General features: G+C 40.7%; 1 protein-coding gene across 11 annotated transcripts in view; it reads right to left on the bottom strand.

Moving 5' to 3' along the window:
- CHL1 (cell adhesion molecule L1 like) overlaps nt 1-26,055 on the bottom strand; it is a 214,912-nt gene that overhangs the window by 147,426 nt on the left and 41,431 nt on the right. For all 11 annotated transcript variants that reach the window (XR_005293999.2, XM_038410055.2, XM_043518858.1 and 8 more), the window contains one exon: nt 12,364-12,445. The gene's annotated coding sequence lies outside the window, so the exon portion shown is untranslated. The remainder of the gene's footprint in view (nt 1-12,363; nt 12,446-26,055) is intronic.

Here is a 26,055-nt window from a genome sequence, read left to right as displayed (position 1 = left end):
TAATATCTAAGTACATAGATACAGCTACACATAGTTCATTTTTATGTCTCCTATCAATTTACTATTTAAAAATTTCTATTTCATTCAACAAATTCAGGCAGAAAAAAATGTGTACAGTACCAGTTGAGAAAAACCCCTGTTCATCTAGGAAGGGAGATCAAATACAGCAATAAGAATGACTTCTTCTGCCTTCATTATGCTCCATGGAACAGAGCCCTCTTGAGTTTCACAAAATACTCAAATTCCATTGCCATAGAGCTCAACTGGAAATGACAGGTTTCAGAGTAGCAGCCGTGTTAGTCTGTATTCGCAAAAAGAAAAGCAGTACTTGTGGCACCTTAGAGACTAACAAATTTATTAGAGCATAAGCTTTCGTGAGCTACAGCTCACTTCATCGGATGCATTTGGTGGGGGAAAAAAAAAACCACTGGAAATGGGGGCTGGGGGAGCTTCCCTACCCAGTGGTTGCTGTGAAGTGACTACATGGCCCTTGAATGCTGCCTTTCCCCTTTGCCACCAAAGGAGATTAAGATGACACACACAGCCACTCCAACTCTCTGGAGCTGGGGGAAAGCCACTGCAATTGACTGTCAGTCAAATGTCCCTAGACACTTATGAGTTAAATAAGAATAGTGGCCAACAGGTACAGAATGGAGCTTTCAGCTCGAGTGAGGAATTTCCCCAGGCCCCAGGAAAATGAAAGGCTGTTGTCACAGCAATGCCCCCTGCTCACCTTCCAGCTTCCCACATGCACAATCACTGCATACCACCTTGTTCCCTACCCCTACTTTCTTTCTTCACGCTCCATCTGAGTGACCTCAGAGATATTTTCTCCAGTCCCACATGACTTCCACAAGGAAGAAGGCAAGGAAGGACCTGTAGAGAGCTGGCAATTGGCACAGGAAACATGTTTGTACTAGTTAGCACACCCATAAATCAGCTCCCTGGACTGTGACCACAAAACTAGTGTTGAGATGCTCAGTGGCTCTGTCTGCTGGCGCTCGTCTATTAATCTTCAGGACAGACCAGATCAATGCAGAGTCTACGAAGAGTTACGGTGCTAATAGAGCCCCTTATAAAACAGGAGCAGAATCTGCTCTTTTAACCATGAAGGACCAAATTCTGCACTTATTGAACACCATATGTGCTCCAGTCCAGTTGTACGTCAGCACAGAGCCGAGCACAAATTCTTATTTGTGACTGAATATACAGAACAGAGACTGTCATTGGAGGCGAAAGAGGTGGTGCATTTATCATGAACAGTAGGGGATCTTATGGAGTTTCTTGGGGGGGGGCAATATAAATGATATTAGCAGTATTTTGCCTTCTAAGTGAAGAGGGAATATCGTACCTACCGGTAATTGCTAAAAAGGAACCTAAGAGCTTCCTCTTGAATTTTCTTTTATGGGACAGTCTGCATATATTTTTTGGAAGTGGATACATTCCTTCATAAACCCATTTCTTTATAGAGCCAAGGCCTCATAATGAACTATTTTGATCCAGTTAATTAGCAGGATTCCATCCTCACGACTTTGATTAAAACAAGTGTGATTCTAAGGTTGACAGGAGGCAGTAAGCTAATGCATTTGACTAGCTTTGAGCTCATTAAAAGTTGGGCTGAAATATGCCCGACGTCAGAAAGAAAAACATTTCAGTGGTCTCATCAAGACTGTCTCTAGTGCAAAACATAGCATTTAAAAAAAAAATCATGTGAAGCAAAACTGGCCGTCTCTGTTCAACATAGTGCCAGGTTTGTAATGTGGTAGCTGTTTTGCAGCTCAGATCAGAGATGCATTATTAGAGCTTTGTGCTTGAGTTTGCTCAGCACTTGTGTGCAAAATGTCTGTCTTTCTTAAAACAATGTTGCCACTCTTATTTTACTGATATTCACATTCAAATATTAAAAAAGGAAGAAAAGAACAAGTTTCATCTCCATTTTTACTGCCTTGTATGTAATACACATAAACAAGAGCAATATGTGATGTGTTTCTCAAAGGCTGCTTTGATGTATATATAATATATATTTAATTTAAAAAGAAAAGGAGTACTTGTGGCACCTTAGAGACTAACAAATTTATTAGAGCATAAGCTTTCGTGAGCTACAGCTCACTTCATCGGATGCATTTGGTGGAAAAAACAGAGGAGAGATTTATATACACACACACAGAGAACATGAAACAATGGGTTTATCATACACACTGTAAGGAGAAAAGGAGTACTTGTGGCACAAATTTGTTAGTCTCTAAGGTGCCACAAGTACTCCTTTTCTTTTTGAGAATACAGACTAACACGGCTGCTACTCTGAAAACTGTAAGGAGAGTGATCACTTAAGATAAGCCATCACCAACAGCAGGGGGGGGAAGGAGGAAAACCTTTCATGGTGACAAGCAGGTAGGCTAATTCCAGCAGTTAACAAGAATATCAGAGGAACAGTGGGGGGTGGGGTGGGAGGGAGAAATACCATGGGGAAATAGTTTTACTTTGTGTAATGACTCATCCATTCCCAGTCTCTATTCAAGCCTAAGTTAATTGTATCCAGTTTGCAAATTAATTCCAATTCAGCAGTCTCTCGTTGGAGTCTGTTTTTGAAGCTTTTTTGTTGAAGTATAGCCACTCTTAGGTCTGTGATCGAGTGACCAGAGAGATTGAAGTGTTCTCCAACTGGTTTTTGAATGTTATAATTCTTGACGTCTGATTTGTGTCCATTCATTCTTTTACGTAGAGACTGTCCAGTTTGGCCAATGTACATGGCAGAGGGGCATTGCTGGCACATGATGGCATATATCACATTGGTAGATGCGCAGGTGAACGAGCCTCTGATAGTGTGGCTGATGTGATTAGGCCCTATGATGGTATCCCTTGAATAGATATGTGGACAGAGTTGGCAACGGGCTTTGTTGCAAGGATAGGTTCCTGGGTTAGTGGTTCTGTTGTGTGGTGTGTGGTTGCTGGTGAGTATTTGCTTCAGATTGGGGGGCTGTCTGTAAGCAAGGACTGGTCTGTCTCCCAAGATCTGAGAGAGCGATGGCTCATCCTTCAGGATAGGTTGTAGATCCTTGATGATGCGTTGGAGGGGTTTTAGTTGGGGGCTGAAGGTGATGGCTAGTGGCGTTCTGTTGTTTTCTTTGTTGGGCCTGTCCTGTAGTAGGTGACTTCTGGGTACTCTTCTGGCTCTGTCAATCTGTTTCTTCACTTCAGCAGGTGGGTACTGTAGTTGTAGGAATGCATGATAGAGATCTTGTAGGTGTTTGTCTCTGTCTGAGGGGTTGGAGCAAATGCGGTTATATCGTAGCGCTTGGCTGTAGACAATGGATCGAGTGGTATGATCTGGATGAAAGCTAGAGGCATGTAGGTAGGAATAGCGGTCAGTAGGTTTCCGATATAGGGTGGTGTTTATGTGACCATCGCTTATTAGCACCGTAGTGTCCAGGAAGTGGATCTCTTGTGTGGACTGGTCCAGGCTGAGGTTGATGGTGGGATGGAAATTGTTGAAATCATGGTGGAATTCCTCAAGAGCTTCTTTTCCATGGGTCCAGATGATGAAGATGTCATCAATGTAGCGCAAGTAGAGTAGGGGCATTAGGGAACGAGAGCTGAGGAAGCGTTGTTCTAAGTCAGCCATAAAAATGTTGGCATACTGTGGGGCCATGCGGGTACCCATCGCAGTGCCGCTGATTTGAAGGTATACATTGTCACCAAATGTGAAATAGTTATGGGTCAGGACAAAGTCACAAAGTTCTGCCACCAGGTTAGCCGTGACAGTATCGGGGATACTGTTCCTGACGGCTTGTAGTCCATCTTTGTGTGGAATGTTGGTGTAGAGGGCTTCTACATCCATAGTGGCTAGGATGGTGTTTTTAGGAAGATCACCAATGGACTGTAGTTTCCTCAGGAAACGTAGAGACAGTCTCTACGTAAAAGAATGAATGGACACAAATCAGACGTCAAGAATTATAACATTCAAAAACCAGTTGGAGAACACTTCAATCTCTCTGGTCACTCGATCACAGACCTAAGAGTGGCTATCCTTCAACAAAAAAGCTTCAAAACAGACTCCAACGAGAGACTGCTGAATTGGAATTAATTTGCAAACTGGATACAATTAACTTAGGCTTGAATAGAGACTGGGAATGGATGAGTCATTACATAAAGTAAAACTATTTCCCCATGGTATTTCTCCCTCCCACCCCACCCCCCACTGTTCCTCTGATATTCTTGTTAACTGCTGGAATTAGCCTACCTGCTTGTCACCATGAAAGGTTTTCCTCCTTCCCCCCCCTGCTGTTGGTGATGGCTTATCTTAAGTGATCACTCTCCTTACAGTGTGTATGATAAACCCATTGTTTCATGTTCTCTGTGTGTGTGTATATAAATCTCTCCTCTGTTTTTTCCACCAAATGCATCCGATGAAGTGAGCTGTAGCTCACGAAAGCTTATGCTCCAATAAATTTGTTAGTCTCTAAGGTGCCACAAGTACTCCTTTTCTTTTTGCGAATACAGACTAACACGGCTGCTACTCTGAAACCTATATTTAATTTATACTCTCTTTTGTTTGTTTGGTGCAAAGGTACTTAACTTTGATGTTTACTTCTACCAGTTGCTCATTTGAGGGAGGATGTATTAGACTTTGATCAGGGGCTTTGATTTATTATAGTCACTGTTTGATCAGTTACTTCCCCATGAGTATTTGATCTACTTGGTAGCCTTTCCTATTTCATTTAAAGTCTTTGTTATTTACACACACACCATTTTGTTTGTTTTATTGTTAGGGTTTTGAGGGCTTAAAGACTCATTCAGCTCAACAAGCTTTTTTCTAAAAATTGATTTAAAAAAAAAATAATTTGGCAGAGTTATAAACGGCTGTTCTTTGGAATTTTCCATTAGCATGGCCTGCTCTGGATTTCCTTAGGGCAAAAAGGCATTCCAGTGAGAGGGTATGTAATTTGCTTTCTTCATTGACTTTTCCTCTGGTGATTTGTATTGCTATGTTGCATATTCTTACTGATTTTTCTTGGTTAACCCCAATATATTCAACATTTCCATATGGTTCTTTAGAGACATGCTTATTTCAGTATCTAAATAGGATTCCAGGTTTCAATTTTTTGAAAACAACATACAAGCTTTCAGGGGATTTGTTTCATATATTTTGGCAGTTGTATTTTTCTGTTATTTCACGAACATCTATGTATTTGATTTATAGTATATTAGCAATCTACTTTCTGTCTCTCTTTATGTATCTATCTGGTGCAGATCTCTATGGAAAAAACACACAAAAATGCTATTCTTTCATAGGTTGCAAGGCCAGAAGGGAGCATTGTGACCAACTATCTAACCTCCTGTATAAAAGAGGTCATAGAACTTCCTCAAAAATAATCCCTAGAGCAAAGCTTTTAGACAAAATATCCAATCTTAATTTTAAAAAATCATCCATGATGGAGAATCCACCAAGACCCATGGTAAGTAGTTCCAATCATTAATTACTCTCACTGTTAAAAATTTACACCCATTAGGTACCCTAATAATGAAATATATCAAACTCATTAATACTTAATAAAAATAATAATCATATAAATGCCATTTTAAAATTGATTTTATACAGCATATTAAAAACTTGATGGCTCAGGAGATAATGAGAGAGTGTCTTTCTTCTCAAGGTCATCAATTCAAACTCAGTTCAGGCTGGTCGTGATTAAAAGTTGCTTGGTGGTGGATGTTAGCGATCCTAGTCCAGTTTCTAATGGACAGCTGCTTGCCACAGCACAATTGGTGCTAGCTGGGACCTTTGTTGGAATTCTCAGCATTGAGGCTGAAAACTGAATGGGGTTTTGGACTACCCTCATTAGTCCGTTCAGGCCTGTCTTGCTGGGGCAGTGTGGGGAAGCTTGGACTGATATTGTCTGATCCATAACTGTTTGGTATCTCAACAGATCACTTCACTCACTCATTTGACAATGTACTTTTGCAGCTGTCATGTATCAAATAAAAGAACGTGCCGCATTCAGGCTCTATATTGAGTAAGCGGATAGATACCTCCTTTCATAACGTGGAACAAGAATTTGCTTGCACTCTTATGTTTACCAGCAAATAAACCATGTCACATATTGTGTTACTTTAACAGCCAATAAAACCTTGTCCTAGGATAAAGCCTCTAGAATGCTGATCAACATAATGCCCCTTGTCCCAGTACAATGTCCTTGAAATGCTATGTTCAAACTTACACAATGTGCCATTGGCTGTAGTCCTTGCCTGACGGAAATCATTGGTAGGCAAATCTTTTATGTTTTCCTTTAGTTTGCTTTTTAATGCCAAATGAGGCCTTTTGTTTAAAAAAAGTAGCCCACCGGGCTAAATTTTCAAGTTCTTCCAAAACATTTCTTTTGCTCTCATATTTTGCACATGCAAAACTCAACACTTGCACGTGCAGGTTGGGTAGCTGTGTATACATCTACTGTGAAAGCACAAACCACTTGTTTGCAAGTGCATACGTGAAAGGTCGACAGGTGTAAGTGGGAATGAGTACATAAAACATGCGACTTCTAGTGTTATATAGTGGAAAGACATTTCCTCAGTATTCTGCATATGAAACCCAAATGTTCTTGCATATTTAATCTAAAAACAACTTCCCTAATGATTTGTAACTTAGACAAACATCTCCATTCACACAAATCTTGATAACAGGTATGTTCAGAAGCACCTAAGTGACTTAGGAACCTAAGGTAAAATTTTCAGAAGTGCCTAAAGTCCCAGAGACATAGGATTTCTAAAGCTTAAATCACTTTTGAAAATGCAACTTATGTGCTTTTGAAAATGTTGACCCGACATCTCATATAGCTAAGGGTGAAATTTTCTCTGTACAAATGATCTACACAAGGCTTTATGCACCACTACAGCCCCACACTTCAGGCCAGTCTGTGCAAGTAGGGCACAGCTGTGGACAGGTGTGATTCATACTTGTGCTACTCCAGGGGTAGTTTGGGAGGGGTTTGGTCTCCCTGGGGAGTGCATTCACCACACCATCTTTTAGGACTGTAAATTGTACGATCACCACTGTTCAGCTGTTGGAGGGAGTATATGGCCATGATCTTGTGCAGGTATAAATTTCACCCGAAGGCTTCCATCTTTGACATCCTTGTGTTCAAATCCAAGTTTGTGGAGAGATGTGTGTATGATGGGACAGATAAATTTTATCAAATTCCTTCAGACCACATATGCATCCTCATTGTTCTGATGTAGCTGAGGATAGACAATGGCATGGGATAGAAAATCTACTTTTTCCCCCAACATGTAGTCAGGTGTTCAACCAACAGATAGCTCAGTACCTAGGATTATAAGGAAGACTGGTTTGTTTGATCAGAGAACCTCTTCTTGGGTTGCAAACACTAAACAGCCCTAGTCATTTCACTACTGTCTTAAGGCGTTCGCATTAAATACTGATCTGAATTTAAGCATATTTTCAAGTGTGGAAGAATCCTGAATGCATCAGTTAAGGTCTTTAGCCCACATGATATACCTCAATGAGGTCAATTTTCAAAAATAAGTGTGTGAAGAACTGGCTGAAGGATTTTTCCCTTAATGCCTTAATTCATTTGCTATTATAGTTATTATAACCTTTATATGCAGGGTATTTAAGCTCAATTTGTCCTATCAGTTGGGGTTGATGGGGGTGTTAATAGAATCATAGAATCATAGAATCATAGAATATCAGGGTTGGAAGGGACCCCAGAAGGTCATCTAGTCCAAACCCCCTGCTCAAAGCAGGACCAAGTCCCAGTTAAATCATCCTAGCCAGGGCTTTGTCAAGCCTGACCTTAAAAACCTCTAAGGAAGGAGATTCTACCACCTCCCTAGGTAACGCATTCCAGTGTTTCACCACCCTCTTAGTGAAAAAGTTTTTCCTAATATCCAATCTAAACCTCCCCCATTGCAACTTGAGACCATTACTCCTCGTTCTGTCATCTGCTACCATTGAGAACAGTCTAGAGCCATCCTCTTTGAAACCCCCTTTCAGGTAGTTGAAAGCAGCTATCAAATCCCCCCTCATTCTTCTCTTCTGCAGACTAAACAATCCCAGCTCCCTCAGCCTCTCCTCATAAGTCATGTGCTCTAGACCCCTAATCATCTTTGTTGCCCTTCGCTGTACTCTTTCCAATTTATCCACATCCTTCTTGTAGTGTGGGGCCCAAAACTGGACACAGTACTCCAGATGAGGCCTCACCAGTGTCGAATAGAGGGGAACGATCACGTCCCTCGATCTGCTCGCTATGCCCCTACTTATACATCCCAAAATGCCATTGGCCTTCTTGGCAACAAGGGCACACTGCTGACTCATATCCAGCTTCTCGTCCACTGTCACCCCTAGGTCCTTTTCCGCAGAACTGCTGCCGAGCCATTCGGTCCCTAGTCTGTAGCGGTGCATTGGATTCTTCCATCCTAAGTGCAGGACCCTGCACTTATCCTTATTGAACCTCATTAGATTTCTTTTGGCCCAATCTTCCAATTTGTCTAGGTCCTTCTGTATCCTATCCCTCCCCTCCAGCATATCTACCACTCCTCCCAGTTTAGTATCATCCGCAAATTTGCTGAGAGTGCAATCCACACCATCCTCCAGATCATTTATGAAGATATTGAACAAAACGGGCCCCAGGACCGACCCCTGGGGCACTCCACTTGACACCGGCTGCCAACTAGACATGGAGCCATTGATCACTACCCGTTGAGCCCGACAATCTAGCCAGCTTTCTACTCACCTTATAGTGCATTCATCCAGCCCATACTTCCTTAACTTGCTGACAAGAATGCTGTGGGAGACCGTGTCAAAAGCTTTGCTAAAGTCAAGAAACAATACATCCACTGCTTTCCCTTCATCCACAGAACCAGTAATCTCATCATAAAAGGCGATTAGATTAGTCAGGCATGACCTTCCCTTGGTGAATCCATGCTGACTGTTCCTGATCACTTTCCTCTCCTCTAAGTGCTTCAGGATTGATTCTTTGAGGACCTGCTCCATGATTTTTCCAGGGACTGAGGTGAGGCTGACCGGCCTGTAGTTCCCAGGATCCTCCTTCTTCCCTTTTTTAAAGATGGGCACTACATTAGCCTTTTTCCAGTCATCCGGGACTTCCCCCGTTCGCCACGAGTTTTCAAAGATAATGGCCAAGGGCTCTGCAATCACAGCCGCCAATTCCCTCAGCACTCTCGGATGCAATTCGTCCGGCCCCATGGACTTGTGCACGTCCAGCTTTTCTAAATAGTCCCTAACCACCTCTATCTCTACAGAGGGCTGGCCATCTCTTCCCCATTTTGTGATGCCCAGCACAGCAGTCTGGGAGCTGACTAATAAATGAGCCATTTTCTCCAAAACCAAAGCTACTCACTTTCTTAGGCAAGTTGTTTGCTTTCTTAAGCATGTAGAAAAGGACATATCAATATTTCACATCATAAATATGGTTACATGAATCATGCCCTGATTCAGGGGTTCTCAAGCTTTTTCTTTCTGAGGCCCCCTCAACATGCTATAAAAATTCCATGGCCCACCTGTGCCACAATAACTGGTTTTCTGCATACAAAAACCAGGACTGGCATTAGTGGGTAGCAAGCAGGGCAATTGTCCAGAACCCCATGCCATAGCGGGCATCGCAAAGCTAAGTTTCTCTGGCTTCAGCTTCAGCCCCAGATGGCTGGGCTTGGGGACCCAGACTTCAGCCCCATGCAGTGGGGCTTCAGCTTTTTGCCCTTGGTCCCAGTGAGTCTGATGCTGGCCCTGCTTAGAGGCCACCCTGAAACCTGTTCCTGGCCCCCCCAGGGAACCACTGCCCTGATTTAGAAAAAAGAAAAAGGAGTACTTGTGCACCTTAGAGACTAGCAAATTTATTTGAGCATAAGCTTTCATGAGTTACAGCTCAGAATGCATCCGATGAAGTGAGCTGTAGCTCACGAAAGCTTATGCTCTAATAAATTTGTTAGTCTCTAAGGTGCCACAAATACTCCTTTTCTTTTTACGAATACAGACTAACGCAGCTGCTACTCTGAAACCTGATTTAGAAAGAACACTAACTTTTAAGCTGGCAACTACAAATGTTTATTAACAACTGCCTTTTGAAAGAGATTAGCATCGTGAACTCTGAATAAAAGGAAAACTGTTACAATCATGCTTTCTTTCATTTATAATGAATCAAAAGCCCTGTTATAATTCTACTAAACTATTATGAACAGAAACAGAAAAAAAAAACTAAAGAGTTTGTCTGAACATATGTATCCCTATGTGACATGTTTTTATAGCATGTATTAACATGGGTTCATGCTGTGGTCATGCAGTGCAGAGGGGTCACTTATCAGATTGTGCACTGAAAACATTGTAAACACAATTTGGGGAATCGGCACATAAAAGAGAGAGAGGAGCAATGAAAAATGTAAAAGGAGAGAAAAAAGAAAAAGTGGAGCATTCCTTGAACACATGTTTCTGACATCCTACACCAAGTTCATGGTTGGACCCAGGTGTATTACTGGGTACATGGACAATAAAGTTAGGTAACATTTGCAATTACCTAACATTCAAAAAGCTAAAATATAAAAAATATGGTTAAGGTTACACTTAGAATTCTTTCCCAATGTTACCTGCTCCAACTTTGTAAATATTTCTCTTGTTCAGATGAAGCATTCTAGATTGGCTTCGGTTTCATGGTCAAGGGTTTAGAAAAAAAATCCATTCATACATTTTTGAGTTACATCAGGAGGAATAGAATATATTTTCCAATCATAAAGACGGGAAAAAAATGTCATGCTCTTTATTCTTGCTTAATTAAATTATGGCCAGCCTTTACATACTGACTTTTCCAGGCGGCTAGTCCTGAATGAGGACTAATTTGCAGGCTAATTTACAAACAAAGAAAGGAAATGAACTTCACTGCTCACACCTCTTATTTTTATTTGTATTTTTTTTAATAATTATCTGAATCAAGACACAGAATTGGAACATACCTAACCTTCGCTGAAGTCCAGATTCAGATAGCATTTGAAATGAGCTCTGCAGCTTGGTCCTATATCTACTATGGTTATTTTGGACTTGTAACATAAAGGGGTAGCTTTTATTTAGCATATGACTTGACATTTACTGGCTGGAAAGAACATCAAAGGTTTGCCAATGGGTTGACTCATATGATGAACACTTGTTTCTTTTTAAAAAGACAAAGTACATGTTACCAGCAAATGAAGTATTTTGCAGTTCACTAAAGTAGGGAAAGTGAGCTTCAAAACAGACAAATAAGAAGCGAGTTCTCAGCCCTCATTCTCTCCGTGTTATTGTTTGCATTAGCGAAGGCTGGGGAATTGAATAAAGAAAATCCCATAAATGGCATTTCAAAAGAAAGTTAAGGGGTAAATCATCAGCATGATATGTGAGTATTTTGCCAGATGGCTTCCATTAAGGTGAATAGGAGTTGCACAGTTAAGTCTCTTCATACTGAAAAATTAATCCCAATTTCTTCTTTTTTATTTTATTTAATTAGTCACAATATAAATGTCAACAAAAATATAAATTTAAATTCAAAGCTAAGAAAGAAAAATATCTTTTGGCAGCATGAATGTTTTGCTCAGTAGCATATCTAGCTATATTAAGGGTTCCGAAATCCTATGAAAATGGAGTATCCTAGAGAAGCCAAGGACAGAAATAATTCTGTGGCTTCAGCACCTTCTTTCATTAAACTACAGTTGTTGGCAATGCCATCACTAAGGACACGCTTTTGACTCGTTCCCCTTTCAGCACATCACAGGAGTCCTTTGTAAAATCCTAGAGCTACCACTTCAGATTCAGTCTTCTCAGATGTTTGGAATACTGTATGTGTCACTCATTTGTCTACATGGCAACCATTAGCAGGAGTTAAAAGGAGATAACTGTAGACTTTCATTCAAGAATTACACCAAATCACTACAGGGCTCAGTCAATCAGACTGCAAAATTTGGTTTTCAGGGAAACTCCCCCATCCCTTGACAAATTAAAGCCATAATAGGATGGAAGTCCTGACTTGATCATTTCGTCTCACAAAGGTAGCTGTGACTTGTTTGGTTAAAAAACTTGTGAACTAGATTTTGGCAGCATGAAACTTTTTATTCTGAAGTGATAAATCTTTCAGACTCTGAATGTCAATGATTTCCAATCATTTTAAAATGATATGCTATTTATGCAAGAAGTTTTATACATGGAGAGCACGAGAGAGAGAGAGCACACTACTATATACAAGTATAGAATATGTCAAAGGCAAATTGTTTCAATGAACTTAGAGCTAAATGAATTTAGTATGCTCCAGAAATAAATATTAGCTAAATATATGCAAGACACAAATCTTTATTTAAAAGAAGTTTGCTAACCAGTGAATTCAGCTCCTTCTTCATCAACTCCTGCCACAATCTGCAGTTTTAAATCTGGATCATTCTTCCCACTTTACTGCATCTGGAAACAAACACAAAGTTATAATTTGAATAATAAAAAAGGACTTCAAAAACAAGCAATCCCACAAACAGGAATATATCATTCTTTGTTTCTATGTAGACACAGCTTTTATAGTGATAGAACTTCTCTTTGTTCTTATCCTGTTTCATCAGATCACTGAGTTTGTCTCTGATCTCATCCTCTTTTCTCCTACATTTAACTAGAAAAGGCGGCTGATTTTCCATGTTACAATAAGAGCGGTAACATGATCCAGTAGATAGGGAACTGGAGGGGAAGTCAGGAGACTTCGATGCCAATCTTGGCTCTAACACTGACCTGCTCTGTGACCTTTGGGCAAGTCACTTTTTTGTGCATCAGTTTCCCTTATTCACTCAATCTGCACTGTTCATTTAGATTGTAAGCTCTTTGGAGCAGAGTTGGCCTCAGTTTTCATTGCAATCTATAGATGCTTTTGCAATATAAACATATCATCATACTAAAATGCAATAATATATTCTGAAGCTTTGGATCAAAATGTTACTTTCGTTTTAATTCACCCTATCATAACAGGTAGCCTGAACAATATTATGGAACACGAAGTATGATTCCAAGAAGCTTAGCTGGTAGAGTTCGAAAAGAGTTGTTAAATCATCCTTTCCACTGTTGTTTCACTGCATTCCCTTAGTAGCCACAAGAAGTGATTGAACCCCATAATGAAATCATAAGCATTTTGGCAAAAAATAGTTTCTACTATTCATCCAAGACTGCTTTGGGGAAAAAAAATTTTCCATCCACTCTAGTCGTCACATTCAGTACTACTAGAAATCCAAACTGTGAGGCATCTGTCTATACTCAATTTGTTACAGTTATTCCAAATAGAAAACCTCTCTCAATCTTTCTGATATTGCTAGAAAGATGTATTTTTAGGGGAGATTCATGTCAATCACCCCAGTGTAGAATTTCCTTTTTTCATGCTTCTATCTTTCAATCTACATAATAACTTTAAGATATCTAGACTCCAAAAGGGTCAAAAAGAATGGTTTGGAAGACCTGCAATCTTCTGACTACGACAAGGTGTCAAAAATATATTGTTCGTCTCTCCTACTTCAGTTCAGCAATCTGGAGCATGCTTGAAAGGTGTTCAATTTAAAATAATAGATAAAAGGTGATATAGAAGAAGTATACGATCAAGAAAACTATAAGGGAATATTTCTTAGCTATTTTCTTCAATTGTGTTCTCTCCGTTTCAAGCACATCTTTAATGATTAACCTGTTTGTATCTCATATACACACACTACACACATGTGATATTTCTTTGCTATTGTGCCTATCCCTTAGCATTTATACTACCGAGTTCTTTCTGAAGGGATATTTCACCCATTGGGCCACGTTAACAGGTGCAACCACCGCTTTGCGCCCTCAGGCTTCTCTAATATGTGCTGGACCCTGGAAATGGGGAAGAGTAAGGTGACTTAAAACCACCTCTCCCAAGTCCCATATTTTAATCAGGGAGAACTACCACAATATACATTTCAGGCTTTATTTCGATATAACATTAAGGAGCAAAAGAAGGATTGCAAGTCACCCTTACAATTGATTTACTTTATTTAAAGATTTGAAGAATCTTTGCATGAGTGACAAGATATTCAATGAAATATTTTTAGGGAAAAAAGTGATAAAGGGAAATTCGGCTAACCTTTTTTTCTTCCTTGACACTACTCGATAATCTCTTTATCTGGCCTTATTCCAATAGAGTTAGAGGCAGACTGTTATTTCCCCACAGACAAATCCCAGCCTCTGACACATACACACACATGTACGTTAGTACTTCAAACTGATGGCTACATTTTTAAATACGGTTAGCTCCTTTGATGTGCATGGCCAAATTCTGTATATTCACACACACACACACACACACACACACACACACACACACACACACACATTTCAGTGAGGCATGTCTATCTAGCTGGCCACATTTGGTACATTGTAGGTCCATGCAAGAGACCAATAAGTTCAAAGCCCTGATGGCGAGTCTGTTGCCTTTTTATTTAAGAGCTTGATCCAGCTCCCCTTATAGTCAATGGAAGGTTTTTAAAATAATCAATCAATCATATACAGAACACATACATCAATCTCTGCTTCAAAATGAAGAATGTAATCCTGCTCTGACACAATGGACTGACTGGTAGACAAGCCCTTAAATATACATATAGACTTAGCATGTGGCAAGCTTGGGTGTAAATCTGCAGGACACTAGACTAAGTTGCTATATGGACCCTGCTACCACACACTAAAAGTTTGATAGTTTGCTGTAAGGTACCACTGTTTGGAAGCCGAGTACATCAAAGCATACTATGGAACTTTTAGTGCACAGTAGGAGGTCCATATGGCAATTTAATGCATAGCAGGCTAGCGTGACAGATTCACACCCCAGGTTGTTGGTTTCAGCCTATTGCTTGAGTCTGTTAAGGGTTGTTTTTCTTTTTTTAACCTTACTTGTATTTCACACAGAAAAGTAACTGAAATGCTTGACAGGAGACCATAATTTAAAAAAAAAAAGTCATCTTCACAAATCCTCTGCTTCCTTTATAATTAAGTGAGGTCCACCTGGACCTATCAATCAACCTTTAACTCAGAGCCATCCAACAAGCCACTCCGACAAGTGTATAGAGAGGCAGACAGGAAAGGACCAGAGAATGATATAAAGGAACTCTGTAGGAGTATTCACTTTTGCTGAAGGAAGGCCTTAACCTTCTTTTCTCCAGCAAATTCAGTTAACAGGTAATAGAAATGAAGGAAAGGATGGTGTTAAAAAGATAATGAGGGCTGCCAAGGAAAGTTTAGGAAAATGACTACCCACTTCATGACAAACTTATACCAATAGAGGATTCCACCAGAGGTACAGGTGAGAGGCCGTCATTTCCCTTTAGAAACTCACTCCTAGGACCCTGCTTTCCACTTCAAACCATCTGCTCCAGCTTATTGAAAACCATAAACTATATCATTTCATACCAGCTGAGGATGTGGTCCTCTGTATATAGAATGACATGACACAATTAAAATGTACAAAACCAAGTGGCAACAAACCACGTGCCACACATAGCCAGTCCAAGCATTATGCTTTTAAAATAGGTTCTTCCCTCCTTAGCAATTCTCTGCAGATTATGAGTGGCCTTATCTCCATTGTAGTCACCACGGAGGGGCCTGGATCCATGCTGCTTTGTACTCCATGTAGTCCAATGTAATTCAGTAGCATTTTACCACTCTCCATAGGTTTAAATGGCCACCCAAGGGGCAGGGCAATCTAGTGTTAGGCCCCTACTCTTTTGTGTTGTGTAAGCACCAGGTTTGGAAAAGCCTGATTCAGATAGAGTTCTGTTGTAGCCATGTTGCCCATTGACTCCCCCATTATGCCTACAATGCCTCCTATTGGTGATATGGATGGAAGAGACAATGGGTAAATTAATGTACACAGGGTCAGCATTAACCTTTCTGCTACATCCAGTAGAATTTGAGAAGGAATGTTGAAGACAGCAGATGGGCCCCTAGTCTGCCTATGCCTGCACAACAAAGCCTTGTGTGGAGGAGCTTCCTTGGAGTGGGGGAAAGGTGAGCAATGAAGCTGCACAAGTGGATATTTTCCTTTTTCAGCATCACCTCAGTCCACTCTAGGGCTCTGCTAGGTTTTTGTTTCTTCTGATCCCTGAAATGAGGAGAGCATGTCCTATGACTCATGGGAAAAAAAAGTGAAGTTGTCAATTGCGAGCTTCCTTTCATATCAGCGCAAGGGAGTAAGGGGGTGTAGTGAGCCTCCTTACTTCTTTGCTTGGGCTATCTGCATTGCTAATCTGCTCGCAGTGCGGAGATCAAGAGCCAATATTTACCATCCCATTAAGTGAGTGGGGTCTTGGCTCTGTGCCCCCAATATGCTGTCTAGTCCAGCAGAGTCATCCCAGAGAAGGTCATAAGATATAACTAGCTTAGGGTTGGTGAAGCCATTCACACCTGTGTAAAGTGGGTGTAAAATTATGAGAATGGCACCAATATGCACCCACTTTGCTTAGGAATAAGTGACTATTCAAGATGAAAGGCAGTGGAGAATCAAAGTATAGGAGTCTAAAGTAACTCTGGATAATAGTATAGTTATTATGCTTTATTACCATCAATGATGCTCTTAAAAGGGGATAATCATTATCATTAATATAAAATTAGGTTCAAATGCATGATAGTATATGAGGAAACTATATCCATTACTTTATTACATTAGATCTGCAAGTATTATGCTAAATGGCTTTTGCTTAATGTTCTGATTCTTTTTAATTTGTGTAAGGTACCCATATGCAGAGGCCAGAGACACCACTAGAAATTGGTCAGTACTTCTCTATTGTCACAGTACACTGAGTTTACTTTCATAACCTAGGGAAATGAATGCGACTTTGGACCTGATCCTACATTCCTTGTGCCTCCAAAAACCTCACACGTATAGCAATGGGATATTTAAAGGGACAAGGAATGTGAGATTAGGAATAGATTCTGTAATGGAAATTTATTATTTACCATGTCACTTACAGTCATGCCTATGGGTTAAATTGAGATTGGATCCCCATTGTGCTGGCCTTTGTGTACACACACACACACACACACACACACACACACAGAATGAGATAGGCTCTAAATCTGTTTAATGTTAAAAAGGGACACGATTGTCCATTAATGTAAACCAACATAGCTCCATTGATTTCGAAAGAGCTGCTCCAATTTACACCAGCTAAGAATTTGGCCCTAAGATTTTTACAAGAGTGTCCATTTTAAGACATCCTCAGGTTTCAGCAGCCTTCAAGCATTCCTACTTCACACACTCCACCTCTCGCCCACCTCAACCTCTCTGTGAATCTAGTAGCACTTGATGGAATATGGGACTGTGTATTATATTGTTTCATTGGGAAATGAGTTGAATTCCTGGAAATATTGTAAGGAATGTACCGGTCTACAAGAATGCACCCGTCTGCAGCAGAGACTGCTGCTTTCCTGCTTATGCTTTCCTGTGTCTCTTTTGTCACCCAAACGTGGAAATGTTAATTAGGTGATCTATTTCTGAGACTCTTCAGTGTGGAATGATGCTTTCCATAGAAAACCATGATTGTTATTCCTGGAGGCGTGGGTTAGCCAGCAGGCAAAGACAGGCTGCTGTTTTCCCTTGCTCAGGGAAATGCATAAATATCTTTAAAAAGCTGCTTGTGTTTAAAAGTCAAGTGCCTATTTTACAGAGAGCTAAAGGAGATGATTTGTGAGAGACGTAGTGCTGTGGGTGCATGGTTTCTTAAAGGGGGAGACGACAGTTATTATTATAAAAGTGTTCATTGTGGCCAATTCAGAGCTGCAATGAGTTTGCAGCTGCGAAGTCCAAGTGATTGCATTTAGTATGCTACTAGCAACGGCAGTATTACTGGAACAATATATTCCTTGATAAAAATGAATGTGTGCTGTACTGTGCTAAAAACTTGCCTTGGTCTTTGAACCCCAGTTGCTAAAGAGGAGATGGAGGGAAATGGCTTACATTTTAACAATATCTATTGATCAAGGTTTGCAGTGGCTAGAATATATTTTTAAGTGGTGAAATGCACCTCTTTCTTAGATCTACAGGGATTAAATAAAAACAGGAAATAAGCGTGTGTGTGTTACTAACTAGATTCACACGGCTACTTTTGCTCCCTGCTTTGCAATTGCATCTTTTCACTAATTACTACTACTGCTACTACTACTGCTTCACGTCTTCCAATTTTCCAAAGGGTTAAAGGGGTTAGATTTGTTTCCAACCGGGGGACTGAGCATTTGAGGGTTTTACTTATTTCAGCTGCTTGCTCTCTGTTCCAGCTGAATGACAGGTTTCAGAGTTGCAGCCGTGTTAGTCTGTATTCGCAAAAAGAGCATCCGATGAAGTGAGCTGTAGCTCACGAAAGCTTATGCTCAAATAAATTTGTTAGTCTCTAAGGTGCCACAAGTACTCCTTCTCTTTTTGTTCCAGCTGAGTTATGCTTGGTGCAGAAATTGAAAAAGGAGGGGGACAAAGCTGGTTTGAAGCCATCTTTGTGTTTCCCCTATTCTTGGGTGAGCTAGGAGTTTGACCGATCTCTGGTGTAAGTTAGAGCAGCCCAATTGCTGCAATTTAAAATCTAGCCACCTGTGTTCTCAAGGGGCAATTCCAGCAGCCAGGAATAGCAGGAGTGCTGCTCTGCTGTGGCCACACCCCCTTTCCCTATGCCACATCACAGATGGTAACAGAGCTGTGTTACTGGATCTCTGACACCTTGAGACACTTCAAATGGTGTCTTACTGTACCACAGATAAGTATAGACTCATATAAGATACATTATGCTAACTGGAATCTGAACTTTTAAATGTTGCTTGTATTTGGTCTGCTGTGGAACTTTGAGTCATTGCATTCTCATAGTCTTCCTCATGGCTGTGAGGTCCTCCATAAAAAGCTAACATTCCAGGGCAAGGCATCATTGTGCTGAGTTATATTGCTCTTGACAGCCCCAACACTGATCTCGGGGTGGGGCAGAATGGCATTGTCCCTGAAGGAGCACCAGGAGCAGATAATCTCCTTAAATGCCTGACACCACACATGGGGCATCATGCCCCTGCATGCCCTTCCTATTCTGCCAGCTATTGAGCAAACAAGACGGGGACATAGCCCTAGTTTCTTCCTGACCCTCTGAGTCAATGGATGCTCCCAGGAACTTGTGGAGGGAGTAGTCCCACCGTCCCTCTCAGCTTTGTGCACCCAGGTGACCAGGCACAAAGTTGCTTTGTATTATTAAAGAAAATGATGAGTAGGCTTTGGCACTGAAGGGTTAACAAAGCATAAAGATATGAATGGGGGTGTGGTAGCCAAAGGTAAGATCAGCCTGTTGCTTAGGCTGCAGTAAACAACTCCTATAACCAACTCACTCATGCAGCCATATATATCTGGCTCCTCACACCAGACACTCTGAGACCAGAGGACGTCCTACAGGGCGGACCATAGAAGCTCTTGTCATAGATACTAAGGTCAGAAGGGACCATTCTGATCATCTAGTCTGACCTCCTGCACAGCACAGGCCACAGAATCTCACCCACCCACTCCTATGAAAAACCTCACCCATGTCTGAGCTATTGAAGTCCTTACATCATGGTTTAAAGACTTCAAGGAGCAGAGAAGCCTCCCTCAAGTCAACCATGCCCCATGCTACAGAGGAAGGCGAAAAACCTCCAGGACCTCTCCAATCTGCCCTGGAGGAAAATTCCTTCCCGACCCCAAATATGGCAATCAGCTAAACCCTGAGCATATGGGCAAGATTCACCAGCCAGATACTACAGAAAATTCTTTCCTGGGTAACTCAGATCCCACCCATCTAATATCCCATCTCAGGGGATTAGGCCTATTTACCTTGAATAGTTAAAGATCAATTACTTACCAAAATCCCATTATCCCATCATACCATCTCCTCCATAAACTTATTAAGTAGAATCTTAAAGCCAGATAGATCTTTTGCCCCCACTGCTTCCCTTGGAAGGCTATTCCAAAACTTCACTCCTCTGATGGTTAAAAACCTTCGTCTGATTTCAAGTCTAAACTTCCTGGTGGCCAGTTTATACCCATTTGTTGTTGTGTCCACATTGGTGCTGAGCTGAAATAATTCCTCTCCCTCTCCTGTATTTATCCCTCTGATATATTTATAGAGAGCAATCATATCTCCCCTCAACCTTCTTTTAGTTAGGCTAAACAAGCCAAGCTCCTTAAGTCTCCTTTCATAAGACAAGTTTTCCATTCCTCAGATCATCCTAGTAGCCCTTCTCTGTACCTGCTCCAGTTTGAATTCATCCTTTTTGAACATGGGAGACCAGAACTGCACACAGTATTCTAGGTGAGGTCTCACCAGTGCCTTGTATAATGGTACTAAAACCTCCTTAAGCCTACTGGAAATGCCTCTCCTGATGCATCCCAAAACCGCATTAGCTTTTCTCACAGCCATATCACATTGGCAGCTCATAGTCATCCTATGATCAACCAATACTCCAAGGTCCTTCTCCTCTTCCGTTACTTCTAATTGATGCGTCCCCAACTTATAACTAAAATTCTTGTTATTAATCCCTAAATGCATAACCTTACACTTTTCACTATTAAATTTCATCCTATTACTATTACTCCAGTTTACAAGGTCATCCAGATCCTCCTGTATAATATCCCGATCCTTCTCCGAATTGGCAATACCTCCCAGCTTTGTATCATATGCAAACTTTATTAGCACAGTCCCACTTTTTGTGCCAAGGTCAGTAATAAAAACATTAAATAAGATTGGTCCCAAAACGGATCCCTGAAGAACTCCACTGGTAGCCTCCTTCCAACCTGACAGTTCGCCTTTCAGTAGGACCCGTTGCAGTCTCCCCTTTAACCAATTCCTTATCCACCTTTTGATGTTCATATTGATCCCCATCTCTCCAATTTAACTAATAATTCCCCATGTGGCACGGTATCAAATGCCTTACTGAAATCTAGGTAAATTAGATCCACTGCATTTCCTTTATCTAAAAAATCTGTTACTTTTTCAAAAAAGGAGATTAGGTTGGTTTGGCATCATCTACCTTTTGTAAAACCATGTTGTATTTTGTCCCATTTACCATTGACTTCAATGTCCTTAACTAATTTCTCCTTCAAAATTTTTTCCAGGACCTTGCATACTACAGATGTCAAACTAACTGGCCTATAGTTTACCCGGATCACTTTTTTTTCCTTTCTTAAAAATAGAACTATATTAGCAATTCTCCAATCATTCGGTACTATTCCTGAGTTTACAGATTCATTAAAAATTCTTGCTAATGGGCTTGCAATTTCAGGTGCCAATTCCTTTAATATTCTTGGATGAAGATTATCTGGGCCCCCCGATTTAGTCCCATTAAGCTGTTTCAGTTTCGCTTCTACCTCAGATATGGTAATATCTACCTCCATATCCTCATTCCCATTTGTCATGCTACCATTATCTCCAAGATCCTCTTTAGCCTTATTAAAGACTGAGGCAAAGTATTTGTTTAGATATTGGGCCATGCCTAGATTATCTTTAACCTCCACTCCATCCTCAGTGTTAAGCTGTCCCACTTCTTCTTTCTTAGTTTTCTTCTTATTTATATGGCTATAGAACCTTTTACTATTGGTTTTAATTCCCTTTGCAAGGTCCAACTCTACTCGAATTTTAGCCTGTCTCACTTTATCCCTACATGTTCTGACCTCAATTAGGTAGCTTTCCTTGCTGATCCCTCCCATCTTCCACTCCCTGTATGCTTTCTGCTTCTTCTTAATCACCTCTTTAAGATGCTTGCTCATCCAGCTTGGTCTACAACTCCTTCCTATGAATTTTTCCCCCTTTCTTGGGATACAGGCTTCCGATAGCTTCTGCAGCTTTGATTTAAAGTAATCCCAGGCCTCCTCTACCTTTAGATCCATAAGTTCTTCAGTCCAATCCACTTCCCTAATTTCCTTAATTTTTGAAAGTCAGCCCTTTTGAGATCAAAAACCCTAGTTGCAGATTTATTTTTGTTAATCCTTCCATTTAGTTTGAATTGAATTAGCTCATGATCACTTGAGCCAAGATTGTCCCCGACAACCATTTCTTCTATGAGGTCCTCGCTACTCACCAAAATTAAATCTAAAATGGCATCCCCTCTAGTCGGTTCAGCAACTACTTGATGAAGGAATCCATCAGCTATCACATCTAGGAAAATCTGAGCCCTATTATTATTACTAGCACTGGTCCTCCAGTCTGTATCTGGGAAGTTAAAGTCTCCCATGATCACGCAAAAAGAAAAGGAGTACTTGTGGCACCTTAGAGACTAACAAATTTATTAGAGCATAAGCTTTCGTGAGCTACAGCTCACTTCATCCGATGAAGTGAGCTGTAGCTCACGAAAGCTTATGCTCTAATAAATTTGTTAGTCTCTAAGGTGCCACAAGTACTCCTTTTCTTTTTGCGAATACAGACTAACACGGCTGCTACTCTGAAACCTGTCATGATCACGCAGTTTCCATTAGTATTTACTTTATTAAAAACATTAAAAAGGGCTCTATCCATATCCAAATTAGATCCCAGAGGTCTATAGCACACCCCAAGCACTATCATAGGAGAGGCTTTACTAGTTTTCTTCCCCAATGTAATTTTTGCCCAGACGGACTCTGTCTTATCCATTGCATCGCTTCTTATTTCTTTACATTCTACCTCATCATTGATATACAATGCTACTCCACCACCTTTACCTTTGTTTCTGTCTTTCCTAAACAGCACATACCCTTCAATACCTGTAGTCCAGTCATGACTACTATTCCACCATGTTTCTGTTATCCCTATAATATCTGGTTTCACTTCCTGCACCAGTAGCTCTAGTTCCTCCATTTTGTTACTTAGGCTCCTCTCATTGGTGTACAAACATCTTAATTTTTGCTTTTTGGCCTCACTCACATTTTGTACCCTATTAGGCACAGTAATTCTACAGCCAGTATAACCTATTAGACTGGTATCCACACCGCCCTCGCTCCTTATATACATTCTCCTACCCACGGCTGTATCCTTTCTTACTTCGTCTTCTTCCCTCTCAATGCTAAAATCTGGCGTGGAGATTACCTGGACATCTCCCAACCATCTCCCCCTAATTCCTAGTTTAAAGCTCTCTTTATCAGTTGTTCCAGCCTTGATCCTAGAAGTCTATTTCCTTCCCTACTCAGATGAAGTCCATCCAGAGAGAACTGTCCTCTGTCCGTGAATGCCTCCCAGTGGCCATACATCCCAAAGCCCTCCTTATAGCACCACTGCCTAAGCCATCTGTTGACAGTCATAATCTTGTCACACCTTTGTTGCCCTCTCTAGGAACAGGAAGGATCCTGCTAAAGATCACCTGAGCCTCAATTTCCTTAAGCGTCTTCCCCAGCCTAGCATAGTCTCCCTTAATACTTTCCAGCGAGAATCTAGCCGTATCATTTGTTCCCACATGAAGAATAATTAGGGGATTCTTTCCCGCTCCCTTTAGGATCCTTTTCAACCTCAGGTCTACATCCCGTATCTTAGCACCCGGAAGACAGCACACCCTTCTATTCTCTGGATCAGCTCTAGTTACAGGCCTCTCTATTCTTCTCAATAAAGAGTCCCCAATCACATAGATCTGCCTTTTCCTGGTGACGGTGCTATTCTCCAGGCTCTCCCCTGTTCCCTCTGGCTGCAAGTCCTTCCCATTCCTATTTTCCCTTATAATCCTCTTCAACCCATCCTGTATCCTCCTGGGGCTCATATTTGGTGTAGTATCCCTTGACTCTTCTGCTTTTCCTATAGGACTAGCCTCTCTTCTCTTCTTCCTTACCCTTCCACCTTCAACAAGTACCTGCTGAGCCCCTTCTTCATTTTCCAACTCTGCAAACCTATTCCTAAGCTCTATTTCTCCTTCACTAGCCCATCTTTTCCTCTGCCTGGTTCTTTTAGTCACATGCTTCCACTGACCACTTTCCTCACCCAGTCTCCTCTCAAATTTCCCCAGCCCTGCTTCCATCCGTGAGTCTGAGCTTTTCCCTTCAGATACCTCATATCTTTGCTCCATCATCTGCTCAAACCCCTTCCTAAACTCAACGAGACTTTCCACCTGCATCTCCAAACCTCGGATCTTTTCCTCCATCAGCTCTATCAGACGGCATTTCATGCAGAAAAAACTCTTACTGGTTCCCCCCTCCAGGATCATGTACATACCACAGCTTCCACATCCAGTCATCCTCAATGTGTCTTCCACTACAGGAGTCACTCCCACAGCTGCCTCTGTATCTGTCATCACCTTCCCACCTAAATCCTGTTAATCTGGGAAACACAAGTCACAACAAAAAGACCACCCCCCCCCCAGCAAAAGCAAACCCCAAACAAGCACCGCAATACAAACTCCCTTTTCAAACTCTCACTCAAACTCCCCTGTTTAGAGCTCTGTTTGCTAGCTCCTGTGCTGCTGCAGCTGTCTGTGCTGCTGCCTGACTGGCTGGCTACCTTTATAGGACTGGCTGGCTACCTTTTTGTCACTGCTCTATGTATAACAGAGGAGTGAAGAATCAAATCCTGCAGTCCTTACTTGGCCTTGACTTTAGTAAGAGTTATGGAGTAATAGTAAGGAATGAACCAGACACCTGCATATTAATAAAGAAGTTTTTGGGGGGTGAGGGTGTAGTCATAGAAGGAAACTATTTATGAACCAAATTATGAACTTTATGAACAGTGCAGCATCACATGAATAAACCACGGTACTTTCAAAAAGTCACTGTCTATGAAATGACAAAGCATTTTAGTGGTGTTTTGGATTCCACGTAAGATAGAAATGAACAGGAGAGAAATTTGTGATTATGTCTCCAGTTTAATTCAAAGGCCATAAAGTTAATATGTGGAGAGAAAATAAAAAAGAAAAGAGGCTTTAACTTTTAAAATAAAAACATGAAACCAAAGTTTTAGAAATAATCATCATCCACGTATATAATGAATGCAAGACATGCCATAACTGCAATGATGACATAGATAGCAATCCAAGAGTAAAGTTTTTTAATTTAATTTTTTAATCCAAGAGTTTTTTAATTATTTAATCTTTAAGAAGTGGGGTAGAGCTAACTTTATAACAATGGAAAATGAACACATCCATTTTAGTTGACATGCAATGTAAAAATAATGATGATTATTCACAATTGCAAGTCCACTGCCAAAAAAGCATTTTTGAGGTTTACCCTTTATACATTTGTCATATTACTTTTATACAAAGTCATGAAAATTAAAAAAATATACTTCATAATAAAAAAAAGTTAGTTTTAAGGGTCTCTCTTTCAATGTAGGGTTTGGCCATTCATGTCAATATGAACAGAATGTGGTAAAAAAAGAAATATATCAGTAGACTTGCTTTCAGTTGAACTCTTAATTTTGGACTCTCATTTTCCATTACAAACTGTAGCAGAACAAATCAGACAAGAAGTTCTCTCAAAGTCACAGATTTAACTTAGAGATAACAGTCTTTTAAAATATACACATTGAACACAAATTGCTGTTCGCAAGTGCTGTGATGTTTCTATAAAATATTTTGAGAAAAAGGTTTAAAATAGTGACATGAAACAGTTGCTTGGTAATCTATTAGCATTGACTGGAGTTAGAAAATGAAGTCTGTGGATCAAAATCATATAATAAGTGCATATGAATCCAGGGCATATTAAGGGGTAGGATTGACTCTCATTTGTTGTTGAAGACTCCTTGGTAAATAAGAGACCCTTTGGTAGGATTCTATCCAAGACCCATTTGTTTTTAATTTACTGCTGGGGTGAAATATTCTCCCCTACATCATTCCAGAAGAGCTAGTTGGGAACAATCTGTTGCAACGGTTTTTCAACAGAAATTGCAGATTCTGCAAAATTGAAATATTCTATGGGAAAATGTCTATTCTGCTGAAATGTTTCAACTGTCATCTATAAAAAAATACAGTATTTTGGATCAGTTCCACATCAATCTGTCTTCCTGAGCAGCCACAGTACCTCATATATCCAATCTCCTCTACAGACCAAACTCCCAGGCTGGACTACCTATACTGTGGTACAC

This window comes from Dermochelys coriacea, chromosome 7 (genome assembly GCF_009764565.3).
Source record: "Dermochelys coriacea isolate rDerCor1 chromosome 7, rDerCor1.pri.v4, whole genome shotgun sequence".
Classification (NCBI taxonomy): domain Eukaryota; kingdom Metazoa; phylum Chordata; order Testudines; family Dermochelyidae; genus Dermochelys; species Dermochelys coriacea.
Note: the sequence above shows the minus strand (reverse complement) of the source record. Positions and strands in the feature narration are given on the sequence as shown.